Here is a 19,206-nt window from a genome sequence, read left to right as displayed (position 1 = left end):
ATTATAACATATACTTGCTGTAACATATACATGTCTTTCAAAAACATTAATTTTTATTTCCTTCAGATCATAGGGTTAAGGTTTACAGAAAATCAGAAAATTCTTCAGGAAGTAAGATTCACTCAGTGAACAGATGATAATCTGGGTAGTGTTTATTGGACATTTATTTGCATTTTCTATCTGCTGCCATCATCTTTCTACCACTATCATTTATCTGTGGTGATAACATATTTCCATTTTTTGTTACTATTGAGGTTTTCTTCTAATTGGTTTTTTGAAAGCAGCTTTCACATCCTTGTTCTGTAAACTGTAGGTCAAGAGATTCAACATGGGCATGATAATAGTGTGGAACACAGAGGCCCACTTGTCTTGCTCCAGGGAGTAGCTGGATGTTGGTCTCAGGTACATAATTACAACTGTGCCATAGAAAAGTGTGACGCCTGTGAGGTAAGACCCACAAGTGGAGAAAACCTTAAGGCGGCCTTCATCTGAGTGCATTCTGATGATTACAATGAGGATGAAGGCATACAAGATGAAGATGATGAAGATGGTGCTGAATTCAATGAAGCCACACAGACTAAAGAATAAGGTCTCGCTTATGTAAGTGTGTCAGCAAGAGAGGGCCGAGAGTGGTGAGATTTCACAGAAGTGATTGATGATACTGGAACCACAGTAACTCAAACTGAAGGTGAGAGAAGTGTGGGAAACTAAACTCACCAGAACAGCCAGGTAAGAGGCCAGCATGAGAGCCAAGCAGACTTGGTTAGACATGAGAGTGCTATAGTAGAGGGGTTGACAGATGGCCACAAAACTGTCATAGACCACGGCAGCCAGGACATAGCACTTAGCATCTACAAAACCCACAAAGAAAGAAAACTGAGTGGCACAGCCAGGGAATGGGATAACTTTGTGTTTTGTTAGGAAACCAGCCAGCATCCTGGGAGTAATTGCCAAAGCGTAGCCCAGGCCAAGAAAAGAGAGGTTGCAGAGGAAAAAATACATTGGTGTATGCAGCTGAGTGTCAGCTATGATCAGGAAAATCATACCAACGTTCCCCACTACATTGACCAGGTAGACCAAAAGAAGACTCCGAAGAAGATGATCTACAGCGGAGGGTCCTGAGATAAAGATAAACTCAGTCACCATTGAGTAGTTTGCTTTATCTATCTCTTCAATTTTATGTGTGCCTGGATCTGCTTTATTATTTGGACTCATTCTTAAAAATATTGCCAGTAATTATACTCTATGACCCCTGGGATAACTCAAATGACTTTTGTGATGGTCGTGTGTCATCTCCAGGTGCTCAGTAAAAATAGGAGAAAGTGTTAGCGTGTTGGGGATGGCAACTTCCACTTCTGCAAAGATCTTGGTGCTCTGAGGTCATTTATCACATGGAAATGATGTGGGGTCGGTGAGCCGAGGAGTCGAAAGAAAGATTTCTTGGACTCTCAAGATCTGGCGATAGTGCTCTTTTTATTTAGAGAATAGTGTGGAATAGCATGGGGACAGGACCCATGGGCATTCAGAGCTGCCGCTACCGACATGGGGACAAGACCCATGGGCAGTCAGGCTGCTGCGTGGGTACAGGGCCCACGGGCAGGAGGAGCTGCTGCTGCTGCTGCCCCCACTACTGCTGCCAACATGGGTGGAGAGTAGGGCTAAATTTGAGGCATAGGTATGTGAGCCATCTCTTTACAAGACAAAGGAAAGAACATGTAAAAAAGTTAAAATGGTATCAGTGCAGCTGGGGTCTGGCCATTGGGTGGTCCCACAACTTTTAGATAAGAATCAAATTGGATTAAGTAAAGGCCAGAAGCCACCACCCTAAATCAGTTACATGAGGTTGCCAGACAGTAACCAACTTAAGTGCTTGCCTGCCCCATTAAGAGTTTCTAGCAATAAGGCCATCCCCCTTCTTCCTGGCACAGAGAGGAGGCATCTTTACAGATGGAGGTTTCCCTTACAAATGTGAATGTTTCCTGACAAATGGCAAGCAAACTACAGTCCTCGGAGCCTGCTTCTCATCTGCAGTTTTAAAAGTAACCAGCCTAAAAATCCTCATCAGTACCAAAAGTTTGACCTGATCTCTGGAATTATCTGTCCTATTAATTAGTAAAGAAGAACAGTTTTGAGTGTTCCTTCCTTCTTTCTAAAACAAATCAAACATGAACAGACAATGAATAGACTCCAACTCTCAGTACAAGTAGGCACAAAAAGGAAAATGAGACTCAGGGATCTCTAAGTATAACATATGATATACACACATATACAGAAAGTGAAATACTTGGAGAAGAGTGTGGGCAATATTAGAAAAGGCAATGGATAATAACAATTTTTAAAAAGCCAGGAGTTAGTGAGCATTAATTATATGTGAGAAAGTTGAGTGCTTTGCACACATTACATAATTTCAACCTCACAACCACTCTATGAAGTAGGTACCACCACTATCTCCAACTCATATCTAAAAAGAACAAGACTAGGTATTAGGTAACTTCAACAAAATCAATAGCCAGTAAGTAGCAGTGATGGGTCTATCTGACTCTAGAGTCAACTTCACTTTATCGTCTTCGGTGCATATGGGATTTGACGGAAGTTAAATCTCCTTAATTTTGTGCTTGCCTTTCTTTTTCCTGTCTTGCCTATTGCACATGGACACAGAATTAGTCTTTTAGTTTCATTGATCTTTAGAAGCACCCAGTGATTTAACATGGGACATGATCAGGGTGAAGACACAGCTGTGTCTTTGGATACTTCTATTGTCTAACCAAGAGGTTGTTGTACAGCTTAGTTCAAAGTTAAGATCCAAGCATCCCTTACTCAAGGGGAATAGAGAGAGCATTATCCAACTCTGTAGTCACACGGGAGCATGGATTTGTTAAACTTTTTTCTCTTTAGTTGGATGAATATCTGGTCCATTGAAGAATTCTAAGAAGGAAGTAGGCAACACTAAACCAAAACAAAACACAAAGTCATTTAGAAATTAGTAGCATCCTCTCCCTAAACCTGAAGTGAGAACTCAGGCTCTACCTACTTTAACTGGTTTATTGCTTAAGAAAGACAAGAAAGCACAGTAGTATAATGTGTCTTTCATTGGGGTGTGGACATTCACAACAGGTTATCTTAAGTCCTAGGTGAGTTGAAACTACTGTCCTCATCTCTCAATTTCCTCATAGAATATAATCAACTGCAACAAAGAAGGGGCTCTAATAATGAATAATCAACACTACATGTCTGCCCAAGAGTTTACAGTTTATAAAGTACTTATATCTCCTCCTATTCAACTCACTCTTAAGATGTTGTGAATTTCTTGATCATTTCATATATTAGGTTAATTAGAAAACAGAGAATGAAAAGACAAACCTTGGGGAAATTATTTAAAAAATATATTTCTCAAAAAGAGCTTGTACACTTAATATATAAACAACTCTAAAACTTGGGGCCGGCCCAGTGGCCGAGTGGTTAATTTCATGCCCTTTGCTTTGGCGGCCTGGCTTTTCGCTGGGTAGGCTCCTGGGCACAGACATGGCACCCCTTCTCAGGCCACGCTGAGGCAGCATCCCACATGCTACAAAGAGAAGGACCCACAACTTAAAAAAAAAATATCTACAACTATATACAGGGGGGATTTGGGGGAAAAAAAGCAGAAAAAAACGATTGACAACAGTTGTTAGCTCAGGTGCCAATCTTTAAAAAAAAACAACTCTAAAACTCAATAATAATAAAATAATATAAAATGAATGGGCCAAAGGTTTGAATAGACAGTTCAGCAAAAAAAATATAGGAATAGGAAATAAATGCATGAAAAATACTCAAATCATTTGTATTAAGGGCATACAAATTAAAATCACAATGAGGTATCACTATGCATCTGTTAGAATGGTTACAATTTAAAAAGATGGACCATACTAAGTGTTGTCAAGGAAGTAGATGAACTGGAACTTTCATCACTGTTAGGTGTGAATGTAAAATAATACAACTACTTTGGAAAACACTTAGGTAGTATAGAATTAATCCTGAACATATCTACCCTGTGGTGGAATGATTCTAGAAAAACCTGGGAACAGTACAAAGGCCCATCAATAGGTGACAGGGTAAATGAATTATAGTATGTCCATAAAATTGAATATTATTCTCCAATTAAAGGAATAAAGTATTGACACATGCAACATGATGAATGAATCTCAAAATAATTAGGCTGAGAGAAAACGGCCAGATAAAAACGGGTATACCTGATATGATTCCATTTATAAAAATCTAGAAAATGTAAGTTAATCAATAGTGACAGACAGTAGATCAACGAAGATGTGAGTAGAGGTGTGAGTGAGGAGGAACAGGAGGGAAGGATTGCAAAGGGGTAAGAGGAAACTTTTGGGGGTGTTGGGTTGAGTGGGATGATGGTTTTGTGGGTCTATACATATATTAAAACATATCAAATGTATACTTCAAATGTATTGCATGTCAGTTATACCTCAATAAAGCTGTGAAAAAATAACAATTTGCCCCTATGCCAGTTTAGCTCCTTCTCACTACATGTGAATAAATATGTCACTTCATAGGTTATGTGAATGAGGAAACAAAAACTTTGGCTGGGGAGACTTGCAAAGTCACACAGTTAATTAGTTATTTTGTGTTACTTACTTGGAGAATCAGCAAATGAACCTGAGACTGCCAATTTCATATATACAGCTGTGTTGATTTCCCCCCCACTTCTTCATAAAGGAATTTGAAAAAAAATTCACCATGAAAAAAGCAAAAATAAAAGATCTACCATAGACCTTCCATTTTTCATCTGTTCTCCCACTTTAGCAAGAGGTAAAATAATCCTATTGTTGACACTGGAAGGAGTCATTTAGTCCAATCTCCTAGTTTTATAAATGAGGAAACAGACCCAGACATCAAGCTTGAAAATGCAGGGGTGGTACCAGACTGCAGTACTTAGAAGAGTAGAGATGATTGATAAGAACACAGCACAGAAGGACTGATCCACAGCTTGCATGTGCTGAACAATTCATTGCACTGAGAATATGTGATTAGAAAATCATTCTCTACTCCCTTGTAGATTCAGGGTTCCAGTTAATTGAGGAAGGATATGAAAAGGTGTTTCAGCAATCATAAATTTCCCTGCCTGTTCTCTCTTAGAGTGTACAGAGAAATCCAGTCTTTGCTACTTACTGCTCTTGATTTCTAGCACACTAGTTATCTTCAGCTTTTCATTTGTTAAATGAGATTAACACTTACCTTAATAACTTTCCACAAAAAATTGGTTAGAATATATATATATATATATATTCTATATATATATATATATTCTATATATATAGACACACACACAGTGCTGAATTCAGTGACTGTCATGTGCTACATGCTCATGCATTTGACAGTTGTATGTGAGTGTATATAATTTAACTCAGTAGATGAGTGTGCACTCATAACTCCCAGAAGGAAAAAAGATGTTCAATGCTTATTCCACGGAAGTGATGTATCATGGACTGCCTCAACCTTTAAGAAAGATGTGGTTTTAATTAGAGAACACTTAAATTAAAGGATAAAACAAGTAGAGATGAAGATAGAAAATTCAAAATCAGGGCAGATTAAGACTAAAGTAAAGAAAACTCATAGTTTTTCTTTTTAGTCTCATGTGGCTAAAATTCAGCAGATCTGACTCTTGAAGAAATGGTAGAATAGTGAGTAAATAAGCATATTCCATAGTTACTAAACTCAAATATTTTTAAAAGACCATCAAAAGCAGTGTCTTATAGAAGCAAACACAGGCCAAAAATTTCTTAGATTTTTATGTATTACCATCTTTTGCACTTTTATATGAAAAGAATACTGGAGTACAAGTCTGGAATCTTGGCTGTAGTTTTGTTTTTTGCACTAATTACCTGATCAATTGTTGTATCAGTTGCAGTTTCCTTATCTATGAAATGAGTGAGGTGGAGAATGCAAACTTGATGGAGATTTCCAATTCTAGTATTTTCTGAATTTGGAGTTATTATGAGATAACTAAATGCCAAACTCAGAATCTATGTCTCATTTTGAAATTTGAAAATGGCATGGACCTGGTCCCATGCAAACTCATGCTCACAGGAGCACTGGGCAGTGTAATGCTCCACTCCCAATAGGTCACATCTCTTTCCCTCTGGGTTCCAAATATTGAACTGTAACCTAACCTGTTTTCTACCTATTGGTGAGAAGTTGAATGTCTCCTCTGGCCTTGATGAATTATACCGAACAGATATTCTGAGAAGAATCCAAAGATGGTGAATCACTCTGATAGTTGTCTGAGCTACTTGCTCATCCCACCTTTGCTTCATTCTACAGGAGGTGTTTAAATCTCAGAGTCACAAATAATCCTCAGAAGAAATATGATGAAATGCTTTCTGCACTCACAGGAGACTCAAATGTTCAATGAACTGTCATCCCCTAGAGAATTTCACTTTTTCTTTCTTAAGCCTTAATAATAAAAGAAGTAAGCACAAGGGAATTTTCAATCAGTCTAGTTGTGATGATTGAATGAACCATAAGTGCTACAGGGACTTTTTTACCAGCCCAAAGCTGCCTTGTTGTTGTTGTTAGTGCCTGGAGAGGATTCTGACTCCTAGCTTCCCTGTGTACAGCAGAGTGTGGAACACGGCTTGGTCTTTCTGCAACACTATAACAGACAATGCTCTACTGCTATCCGTAGGGTCTCATTTTGCTCACCACAATCGGATGCCAATCAATTGCAAACAAGCTACTGGTTGAGAAATGAAAATTCATAAGATTAGCTAGCATGATCAGAAGATGGCTTACTAGTGTCCAAGAGATGGTTTTAAGAATCATCTTAAAATCATACAGAATCTTGAGGCAGTGATATAGGGAAAGGGGTAGGGAAGGTGGGGCTTAAGAATGTTGACCTTCTGGTATGACAAACTTCAAGGTGCCACATTATCTCTTCTGTCATTTGTGATGGTTAGCAACGCAGAATTTTTCTTTCTGGAGGTCGTGATGTTCCTGGTGAACTCGTAGAATAAAGTTGTCTTATCACAGCTGGGAGATTTATGTAAGCAAGAGTCATAGAACTAGCAGATCATGTATTTTGTAAAAGAGAGAGGTTCTTAATCATCTAGGATATGTGCAGACTAGAACGTATTCACAGAGATCAGTGAGTCAAGGTCATAGTTAAAATATTGCTTCTCTTCACTAATATGGCTTTCCTCGTGTCCACTTACGATCTGGCTGTTATAGGGTTTGCAGGTCAATATTTTTGGAAGTGATTGGCCAGGTTTTTCTTCTTAGGTCTGTGTAATCTGGAGGCTCCACTAAAACCTAACCATGGGTGACCCTGCTGGTGTTTGAAATACCAGTTGCATAGCTTTCATCATCATGGCAACACGCAGCCACCACATCATGACAACCAACAGATTGGTGGTGTGGTTCCCAGACGTGAAAAAGAATTCAGGCTTTGGTGGTGAGAGCACTGAATCTTAACAACTAGGCCATCAGGGCTGGCTCAAAGCTACCTATATGGTGTAATTTCAACAGTAATTTAGAAAGGTGTGTTTGTTGATGCCTGGAAGTCCCTTCAAAGAGGCTGATCTTTCCATGTTATATGGAATGGACAAATTTAAACTATCTTAATCTGGCAAGTAGAGATGTGTCTCACTTAATGTCACAAAACAAATCAATGAGATTTGATCTTTTTTGAGACCATAGTTTGGTGGACAGGGAAAGGAAACTAACATTTTTTGAGAATGTTTACTTGCTAGAGCCTCTGTAGGGCACTTTCACGTGTGTGATCAGTTGAATCTTTGGAGGATAACATTATTGCCTATGGTTTCAGATGAAGTGAATGAATCACTGATTTATAGATAAAGTGAGTAAGTGAGAGTTGTTTAACTTTTCTCTGGACCACAAAACTTAGAAGTGGTAGATTCAGAACGAAAACATTCATCTGTCTGAGTATGATATTCATGCTTATGCTCCTTTGATAAGAATCATGAGAAGACTGAACATTCACAAGGCAGACTCCTGTTCCAGGAAGACATCTGGGGAAGCGTACCAATTTTTTTTTTTATACCATGGTATATATTTGTAAGAAAAATAGAATGAAGGAAAGATAAGCGTCAAACATTAAAAATGGGATTAAGGGGCTCGTCCAGGGGCATAGTGGTTAAGTTTTGCGCTCTTCTTCCTTGGCGTGGGGTTCGCAGGTTTGGATTCTGGGTGTGCACCTACGCATCACTTATAAAGTCATGCTGTGGCAGGCATCCCACATATAAAGTAGAGAAAGATGGGTATGGGTGTTAGCTCAGGGCCAGTCTTCCTCAGCAAAAAGAGGAGGATTGGTGGCAGATGTTAGCTCAGGGCTAATCTTCCTCAAAATAAAGAAATAAAGAGATAAAATTTAAAAACAAATCAAAATAGGATTAGGTTAATAAAAAAATAATTCATGCTTTAAATCACTTTTTAATTTAAACAGATATCATGAAACTTTGTTTCAGCTTCCCATTTTATAAAGAAATAGGAAAATGAGTAGTTGTAAAATCTCACAACCTACACTTTTTTTTATAGTCACTTAATTTGGAAATACTATATGATCTGAGAGAAATTTTCCTCCTCCTCAAAAAAAAAATTCAATAATATAATGAAAGAAGTTAATAAAAAGAAACTTTGTAATACTTTTCTCTGTTCCTTCACTTTCAGTGTGTCTGTGTCCTTACACCTAAAGTGAGCTCTTGTAAGCCACGTATAGTTGGATCTTTTTTTTAATCCAGTTTCTTTAATTTTTGCTTAAATCTCATTTTATGATGAAAAGTTAATTCTTAATAACATTGACATGTTCTGTTACCTCTAGTATTTGTTTTCAAGCAAAACTTTGATTTTAAATAAATGATTTTCTCTCATTTCTCTGCATAATAATCCATTGTGTGGAGATATTGTTGTTTATTTATAAAGTATCCCAATATTAGACATCAAAGTTAGTTCTGATATTTTGCTATTGGAAGAAAAAATGCAATAATAAATAGCCTAATGCATATACTTTTTCCTACTTTGGTCAGTACATCACTTAAGTGGGTTCCCAGAAGTGGGATTGTTGGGTAAAAGGGAAATTTAATATTCAATTTGCTACATATTCCAATTTCCTCTCAGCAATGTCCAAGTGTGCTTATTTCCCCACAGTCTTGTCGTTAAAGTTTATTATCAAATATTTATATTTCTCATCTAAATTTTTATATCTATTCTCTATAACTCTATGTATATTGGCCAATCTAAAAGTTGGAAAATGTTATCTGAAGGTAGTCATAATTTGTTTTTTGGTGTTTTTGAGGAAGGTTAATCCTGAGCTAACATCTGCCACCAATCCTCCTCTTTTTTTTGACTGAAGAAGACTGGCCCTGAGCTAACATCTGTGCCCGTCTTCCTCTACTTTACATGTGGGATGCCTACCACAGCATGGCTTGACAAGCAGTACATAGGTCCACTCCTGGGATCCGAACCAGTAAATCTTGGGCCACCAAAGCAGAACATGTGAACTTAACTGCTGCACCATGGAGCTAGCTCTTAGATCTTTTTCTTATTGGGAATAATATATCCCTTGTAAATTTTTTGTCTCTCACCTTCAAATCCATACATCTTTGTCTTGCTTTAGTGATACTGGATCTGGACACTGTAAACATATCCCCTTTTCCAGCTAAACAATATTATTCTAGTCACTGGAGAACACTGATGGGACACTGCAGGAGGAAAAGGCTTTCTTTCAGATACTAGTGTGTTGTTTCCTTTTGGCTCGATGATGTGTGGTAGCCAGTAGCATGTGGGATACCTAGTGGTGCTCACCCTTCATAAAGGTTGACCAGCACTCCCACAAGTAGTTTCCCATCAAGTTTCATCAGCATCCCAGAGGTGGCTTTCTAGTAAGTCTTGCTAGAACCTTAGGGGTTAGCTATCCAATGAATTTCAGTGGAACTCTATTGAGTGGTTCTTGTTTGGCAGACCTGGCCAGGGAATATCTCTGCCATATAGGAAGCTACAGCCACAGCCAGTACAACCATGTCTGAAGGAGCCTTGTAAGTGGGGTCCTCTTCTAAGTGTGTCTCTACCTTGGTGTTCTGCCTCAGCCCCAGAGGTAGTAGTGCTCCCCATGTCTGTTCCTCCTGTATACTTTGGACTTTTCTTGATTGCTGGATAGTTAATCTCCTGTTGCCAGGTAGTAAGTCTTTATATTAAATTTTATTCGATAGAATTACTGTTTGGTGTTCTGTCTCCTGAGGGGATCCTGACTGACACAAAGGTTGAATATATTTTCATATATTTAAGGGCAATTTGCAGTTCTATTTTTGTGAAATGTTTACTCATATTTTGTGTTCAATTTTCTAGGGCACTCTTCTTCCATATTTTGGATTTGTTCACAAATATTTTTTTCTTAGTTTTTGCATTCTTCACATATTGGAGCTGTCATCTCTTGTTCTAGCATATAAGGTGTAAATTTTCTCCAATTTATCATCTGCCTTGTGCTTTTCCTACAAAATTTATTACAATGCAACAGATTTCTTTTTATTTTCTTCCTTTCTTTTTTCTTTCTTTCTTCTTTCCTTTTCTTCCTTTACATTTCAAAATTTATCAATTTTCAATTTTAGTTTTTCTGAGTTTTAAGTTCTATTTATATTCAAAATTCAAATGCAATTAAACTTAAAATTGTATATTGGATAAGGCAAAATAAATAATAATTGTTTTGTGTATTTTAAATAATGCTTCCAACTACAAAAGACATCACCATGTTTTATTCTAGTACTAATATGGCTTATTTGTTTTAATATTTACAATAATGCTTCATTGAAATGTTGACAGTGTCTAGTAAGAAGAAAAGATCCACTTTTCTTTTTTCCATAAGACCATTCAGTTGTTCTAAAAATATTTATTTAAAAATGTGTCTTTTCTCCACTCTTTTGAGATGCTATTATCATATGAAATGAATTTTCATTTCATTTCATTGAGTCTGTATTTTTATATTTTATTCTATTCCCTTGTTGTTTCACCAGTTCTATACAATTCAATAATTAATTATATATAAATATACATAAGTATAATCATGGCTATAATACAATTTATTTTTATCTTTAACATAAACTTTATAGTAAACTTACTTAGAAGAAAATCTGAGCATATCATTCTCAGGAAAACATTAAATTTATAAATTGTTAGGAAGAATTGTCATATTTGTGTCATCAAGTCTTGTTATCAAAGAGTATGTATATCTTCATACTTAATCAAATCTACTTTTGTAAATTTCTGAAGTTTTATTCTTTTTCTTCACAGACGTTTTGTGCATTTCTTATTTGCTTATGCTTAGCTCTTTTATGTTTTCCAATCATAAATGAGGATCTTCTCTTCTATTTAAATTTTATAACTGGAGATTTCTTTGTTTATATGAGGTTATTAAGTTACTTTTACATTTTACTAATTTACTAAATTTTTTTCTCTCTTTTTTTTATTGATAGTAACAGTAGTGATAATTTTTATGTGTGGCATATTAGAATGTATCCACACCTTGCACTGGCCAAAGGAAGCCTTATTTAAAATAAAATGAGCCTCCAACTCCTAAGAAAAGAATTTATCTTCCTGGTTTTGCCAAATGAAATAAAATCTATTTGGATGATACTAGTGACTAGTATATAGGTGTCCCTTGGAACAGTGGATTTATACCCTTTCAGACTCAAAAGATATCTTTTTATAGCAAGCAGTTTATATTTCCCCCTCTATGCTCCTAAATGGCATTTATAGAAAATTTATCGACACACAAAATTTAAAGAGGAGAAACACAAAGAAAATAATTTACAACAAAATAATGCACATTTTCATAATGAATGAGTCAGACATAACTACATAATGAAAAAGGCAGATGCTTGCATATATATTTAAAATCTCCATAAACGTGACACTTAAAAATGCAGGCTGATATGGGTTTGTTGGATAGGCATCTCAAACAATCTTACAACATTCTAGCTCATGACATAAGTTTCTGAAATGATAGACAGCTCTTCATAAAGCCCGAAGCCATTTTTCACCCTTGAGTTACTTAATGGGTCCACTTGCGACAAATTTGTTATATACAAAATCCATTCAATAATTCCCAATATTTATATATAAAATGTGGTTACACGTAAAATGGAGGCAGATTCAAGGCTTAGATAACTTGATCAAGTGCATCAACTGGCAGAATACTTGAAAATCACATGGAGAAGGGACAGTTCTTTGTCATTAAGGACTGTAGTGCACCTTAGCATCCTTCTCTCTTACCCAGTAGAGTCTGTAGTGTATGCTTATCACTATGACAACTATAAAGAACCATAATTTCTGTAGAGGGAAAATACCACCTCCAGTGAGACATTCTGCTTGAAATTCTAGGCATCTGATATTAAATAATCCTTCTCAACTAAGAAGTGCCGTAGCCTAGTAAGTTAGACATTTAGCTACTCCACCTTTCCACCCCAATACCTCTGATTCACTTTTTCTCCAGCAGTGAACACCACCAAGACTTTTTTATTAGTTAAAGTTCTCCATAGAAAAAGAACCAATAGCTGGTAGATAGATAGATAGATAGAGAGAGAGAGAGAGAGAGAGAAGAGGAGATTTATTATAGAAATTAGCTCACATGGTTATGAAGGCCAAACAGTTCCATGATCTGCTTTCTGCAGTCTGAAGAAGTAGGAGAGCCAGTGGTCTAATTCAATCCAAGTCCAAAGGCCTGATAATGGAGTGGGAGTTGGGACAATGCTGTAAATCCTGGTGTGAGTCCGAAAGATTGAGATGCAGGAGCACTGACGTGTGAAGGCAGGAGAAGATGGAACTCTCAGCTCAAATACAGAGGGAGAATTCACCCTCTACACTTTTTGTTCTATTCAGACCCTCAAGAGATTGGATGATGCTGACTCACATTGGTGAGGGCTGATATTCTTTACTCAATTTATAATTTAAATGCTAATCTCTTCCAGAGGCACCCTCACAGGTACAACCAGAAATATTATGTGTGGGGAATTTTGTTTGTTATGTTTTTTAGCTACCTGGGCATCACTTAGTCCAGTCTTGTTGATACATAAAATTAACCATCACAACTACCATGTGCATTACTCCCCAGTTAGTCAACCTTGTCCAGAAGCCATCAAACAAGTCATTACTATAGTCATTACTTTGTTTATGTTTAATCCATATTTAACATAGAAGGATATTTTTCAGAAACTATTTGCTACTTTTGGACTGTGGTAATACAAAATGGTTAGCAAAGCAAATTCTGGGGTAAGAAAAAACTGTGTTAGAATCCCAGTTCTGATCTATATTAACTATTTAGATAAGTTACTCCTCAAGGCCCCAGTGTACTTATCTGTGAGGAGATGCTTAATAAAAATAAGAAAATGCATGTGTTTAGGAGGTACATGCTCAGTTAATATCAGTTGCTATTATTACTTGATCCTAGTCTCTTCTAATTATGACCTGGAAGAGGACTGGCTGAATAGTTTCTCATCATTATTCATAATTCATATTAATATATAAGCTTCTCTAGAGGGGAGGTCACATGTTTATTCTATATAGGTTAGCGTTACCTCTATTAGTTGATCAATAAATGTTTGCTGCTTGCTTCTTGGACTTTAGAGCCCCATGGTTCTCTGTGAAACCTAACTGTCAATGATTTATCTCTTATGGTACCAAGCTCACAGCCCTGTATTCTCTGTGAATTGTCAGAATTCACGGAGATCAAATTGCATCCCATGTTCTGATGAGCCCCCATCCTGGGGGAAGAGAGATATAGCATCATCTGCTGCCTCTTTGAATGACACTTAAGCTGGGATTAAAAATGAGTTTTCTTATTCTGAAACTTTTTGAGATTTGCTTCTTTATAGCCTGAGACTGACTAGGGCCTACCACCTATGCTGCCCATGATTAATTACTCCTTTGTTGCCCAGTGGTCTCATTCTACCACTCTGCTATCACCTAGGGTCCTTACATCTTGTGTCCCATACTCTTGGCCTCTTAGTGCCATGTGATCTATCTTTCAATCGCCATCCATACTCCAGTTGCATAAAACTTAATCTCATTTAACTTATCACAGTTTGTTCCTATATAACAACTAATTAACACTTGAGTAACTGTTATTTATTTACTTATTAAATAAATCTTCATTGTTTGCCAATTATGTTTCAGATCTGTGTTGATAGCAACTTACTGTATTTTCCCTCCAAGGTACCAATTAAAAGCGAGGAGTTTAAGACATGACCAAAATATTGTCTGAATTACTAGAGTTAAAGCAACACATCTTTTAAGTTTTTGTGCCCCCAGCATTTAGTGCAAATTGAGTTGATTAAATGGTACTGAGAGACTAATTAGTGTCTTCTCAAAGTGGCATAACGTAAATGATCTTCAGATACTGATCAGTTTGTTTCAGATTCTGTGTCCTCTATATGGAAGATATATTTTGGCAAATGGGGAACCTGGTAACTATCAATTTATGCTGCATAGGCTGATAACTATTTCTTACTCTGGACAGTAAGGAATAGTGTCAAAGTGGGGAAACTCTTATTTTTTAATCATCTATCTATATGCATTTGATGCAGCAATTCACATTCGTTCATTTATTTTATCTACAGAGTCACTCTATGAGGTAGGCATTAGTGAGACAAGAGCCAGCCTAATGAGAGAGGGCCATCTGTAAGGCCCATAGTCTAACAAGATAAGACCCCTAACCAATCAACAAGCTAGGAGAATCAGATAGAGACCACCAAGATCCACATTCTGCAGCCTCTGGACTTTCCTTGGCTTACATGCACCCTAGCACCCAGTAGTCATCTGAAGGTGAGCCTAGACCCATTCTCATAGTAAAAATCACACCTAGGGGTGGAGAGCTATCATGCTAATGATAGTATCACATGTAGTAGCATGCCACGCAACAATGCAGGTACAAAGACAAGCCCGCCTCTACATGATATGACAAAGAACTCTTCCTCAGCCATTGCCAAATAAAACATCCCACAATCCCACTCCCTAATGAGCTGGTCACCTGCCCCTTTCCTTTCTCCGTGCTCTCTTGTGTCTATCCTGTGCACAAGTTAATAAACTTTACTTTTCTACTCCCGTTTGTTGTTGATTTCCATGCTGCAGGACAACAAGGATCCAGTGTGCTGGTAACATTATTATTCTCGCTTAGAAATGAAAAAGCTAAGGTGCAAAGACATTTAGTGCAATATCCAAAATCCACTATCAGTGAGACACAGAGTGAGGACTGAAAACTAGGACAACCCTGTTCTTCCTACACCTCCTCCTATAAGCTCTTCACCATGATCCAGGTAGCCTAACTTCTTATATGTACACAAAGTCCTTAGAGAAGGCAGGACCAGAGTAGAGTTGTTAACTCTCTAACAGCTAACCTGCTATTTTGTGGATTCTTTCATTGGTTCAGAGGGGACCAGGCCACCAACTATCAGGGGAGAGAGAAAAATGATGTTAAGTGGGGGTTAGGAATATGGAACTGAAAATTCATTCTCCACTGAGCCCAGTTGTCCCAAGGGTAAAGAAGAGAAATATGAAAGGGACATATATGATTTCCTTAGTTTCAGAAGGGAAAAACAAGCAGATTAAAATTAGATGATATGAGGGATGCAGTCCCCAGCGACTAAGGAACAAGAAATATATCCTACTTAAAACAGGTTAAGATGCTTAATCCAGAGTCTGGTCTAGAGACTCTATAATTAGAAATAACTGCAAACAATATTACAGCTGCATTGCAGTGATATATTCTTTATCTTAAAATGTATTTTACCCTAATTTAACTAATTTGGATACTTAACTTTAAGGAAAAGTTAAAGAAAGAATGACTCAATCTCAAAGGAATGTGGAGTAACTCTTAAGACAGAGAAGGTGTAAAGAGTTTCAATTTTCCTATACCTGTAATGGATGGTGTCTAGAGGCCATTCCAATTGTGCCTACTGCTTCATCTGGGAGAATTAGAGTCAGTGCTTTCTCTAAGAAGAAGGCTTTATTTTTTTTCTCTTCTGCTGAATTTAGGCATTGGACAGGAACAAAGCAATCAAATAGAAGTCAACCAGTTGAGAAAGATAAGAAACAGATATAAAGGGTTTTGCCCATATAATTTACTGACCTGAACAAAATTCACAATCCTGTTAATTTCTCCAGTCACCTTTATACCCAAAGTTCCAAGAGCACTGAGTGGATGAGAAAGTATGTTAAAAAATATGATCTTATTAACGCTTTTGGGATAATAACATGATTATCTCCTTCACTGATTTGTGATAAGGCTCAGATAAGATAATGGGTGGAAGGATACTTTGAAAGCATTATAATACTGCATAAAAATGCCAGGTTTTATTATTGGTTGGGGTATCGAGCACCTATTACATAGGAAACTATGTGGAGCAAAGCACGGATAAGCACTTCCGTGTATGGTAGTATCCGTGAGAATAAAACTAGTTTGTGCCCACTCTTATCCCCAACTGTGCTCAGTAGATCTATTATCTGCAATATTAGCACAGCTATTGTGTTACGTTTGTCCCATGTTTTAATTTTACAGTATCAAATATATTTCTCCTGTGACTGATAAAGGATTTAATCTTTGTCTGACCTATGATTTGACAGCTAGCTTAGTACAGTTTTACCTATTGCTCAATAATCTGAGGTCATGGAAGTGGGAGGGCATTGGGGTGAAAATGGAGAATTCCACTGGAGCCGTTACTTAAACTTTTACTTGGAAAACATGGGCTGGGCATCTATTTTGAATTTTCCTTTTTCTTTTCTTTTTCTTTTTTTTTATTTGGTCAGATATTTGGCTTCATTACACATTGCAAGGGATAAACTTATTTCCACTTAGATGACCTGATGGTAAATTATTCCCCCAATTCAGTATGGTGGTTGAAGTGTTCCGTGTGGTGCTGCTGGTGTTTTCTGGTTCTGTTGTGATCCTGTGAGTCTGAGTGTGAAGTAGGGATTTCCACTGCCATGGCTTGTTCTATTACTTTCATCCAGGATATCTACTCATTCTCACAATCTAATTCTCTAAATATTTGGGGGAATTATTCAAAATTCTCAATATTTAACTAACACCTTTTCTTTTTTTTCTGTAGATGCTGATACTTGGAAATTAGGGCAAGGTTGGTGCTATGCTAGCTGCATGGGACTATTGTCTGTTTCTTTCCTTGGCCATCAACTTTTTAAGTTCCTTCCTCCTCCAGGAAATTCAACTCTTTTCTTCCTGTTTGAAACTTTTGATTAATTTTGCTAACTTTCAATACTTTTTTATTCATTCCATTAGTACTGCGTAGGAATAGTCAGTGGTCTGAATTCATTTCACCGTCTTTCTCCAGAAGTTGTTTCTAGAAGGTATGTTAATAAATCAATTAATTTGTTTATCATAAATAAGGAAGAGAAATACTTCATAAGAATAAGTTCCTATAATTATTCAATAAATAGTTAATGTCAGATTTGATCTTAATTAACGGACAGTAAGTCATTTGTTTCAAGATCATTATTTAGTATACAGCACACCTCGAATTCAGACAGTCTTTTGATGTCTTTTGATTTGGCATCAAGTCCAATACACTTTTTACTATATTTTTTACTTTGTACTCTTCTGTTAGAAACTGTGTGTGTCTATGTCAGTAAAAATATGTTTATAGCTCTGTCATGTATTCACCTGACCAAATGTCATGTTCCGTCTTCTCTCCTTTTTACAGCTCAAATGACCGGATATATGAAAGAAATCCAAGGCAAGAATCAAACAGAAGTGACATAATTTATCCTCTTAGGACTTTTGGACAATTCAGATTTCCAAGTTGTCCTCTTTGGATTGTTCCTGTTAATCTATATGGCAACTCTGTTTGGTAGTTTGAGGATGATTGTTAATTAAGATTGATCCCTGTATCCATACTCCCATGTACTTCGTTCTCAGCAGCTTCTCCTTTGTTGATGCATCTTCCTCTTCTTCTGTCATTCTTAAGATGCTGGCAAACCTTGTGGCTGAGAATAAGGCCATTTATTTTCATGGATGTGCTGTTCAATCCTGCTTTTTTGGCTCCTTTCTGGGGACTGAATGCTTCCTGTTGGCCATGATGGCATATGACCACTATGCAGCCATTTGGAACCCTCTGCTATACCCATTTCTCATGACTGGGAGAATTTGCTTCTTGCTAGTAGCTATCTCATCCTTAACAGCCTTTGGAAATGCAGCCATACACACAGGGATGACTTTCAGATTATCAATTTGTGGCTCCAATAGGATCAACCATTTTTACTGTGACACCCACCTCTGCTCAAACTCTCTTGCTCTGATATTCACATCAATGGCATCACGATCATGGCTTTCTCCAGTTTTATTGTCATCAGTTGTGTTATGATTGTCCTCATTTCTTATCTGTGTATCCTCATTGTCATCTTGAGGATGCCTTCATTAGAGGGAAGGCACAAAGCCTTCTCCACTTGTGCCTCCCACCTCATGGCTGTCTCTATATTCTTTGGAACAATTCTCATCCTGTACTTGCACCCTATGTCTAGCTACTCAATGAAACAGGACAAGATTGTCTTCCCTATGCTAAATCCTCTCATATGCAGTTTGAAAAATAACGATGTGAAAGGGGCCATAAAGAAGATCTTACAGAAATACCTACTGTAAAGTCATGTTTCACATCATCCTGTTATGTAGAAGAAAATTTATTTTCATATTGATTTTCTTGTGTGATTGCTTTAGAACTTTTTCTGTGTTAAAATAGGTTGTTTAAAATGAAGTCTGATTCTTAATCTCCTGATGTATTAAATGCACATTCATGGGCCTATATGATGAATCAACATAGTCGGGAAGAGTACCATCTGGAAAAGTATCAAATTACTTGAAATTGGCTAATCTGGGTTTAAGTTCTAATTTCAATATTTAGCTTTTCTTGCTCTTAGTTTTCTTGTATATACATTGGTGTCTTTGATTGGTATCCATGCAAACAGATTCTGAGACTGATATTTTCATGAGGGAAGTTTATTGGAGAGTACTACCAGGAACAATACCTGTAAGGAAGTTAGGGAATCAAAATTGTGTAGCAAAAGTTGAATTGTGATGAAGCTGCAAAAAAGTACTCAACCAACACCACATGGAGCTCTGGAACTGAGATGATCCTTCAAAGATATCCTAAATTGTGGATAAAGGGCCAGTACATCCTTGATGACCAGTTTTGG

The 19,206-nt window shown here is 37.1% G+C and overlaps 2 pseudogenes; one reads left to right on the top strand and one right to left on the bottom strand.

Annotated features, from left to right (window-relative positions):
- Nucleotides 1-246: 246 nt before the first annotated feature.
- Nucleotides 247-1,215, bottom strand: LOC106832614 (olfactory receptor 5AR1-like; annotated as a pseudogene).
- A 284-nt stretch (nt 1,216-1,499) lies between these two features.
- Nucleotides 1,500-18,655, top strand: LOC106832671 (olfactory receptor 5AP2-like; annotated as a pseudogene).
- Nucleotides 18,656-19,206: the final 551 nt, after the last annotated feature.

This window comes from Equus asinus, chromosome 17 (genome assembly GCF_041296235.1).
Source record: "Equus asinus isolate D_3611 breed Donkey chromosome 17, EquAss-T2T_v2, whole genome shotgun sequence".
NCBI classification, from domain to species: Eukaryota; Metazoa; Chordata; class Mammalia; order Perissodactyla; family Equidae; genus Equus; species Equus asinus.
Note: the sequence above shows the minus strand (reverse complement) of the source record. Positions and strands in the feature narration are given on the sequence as shown.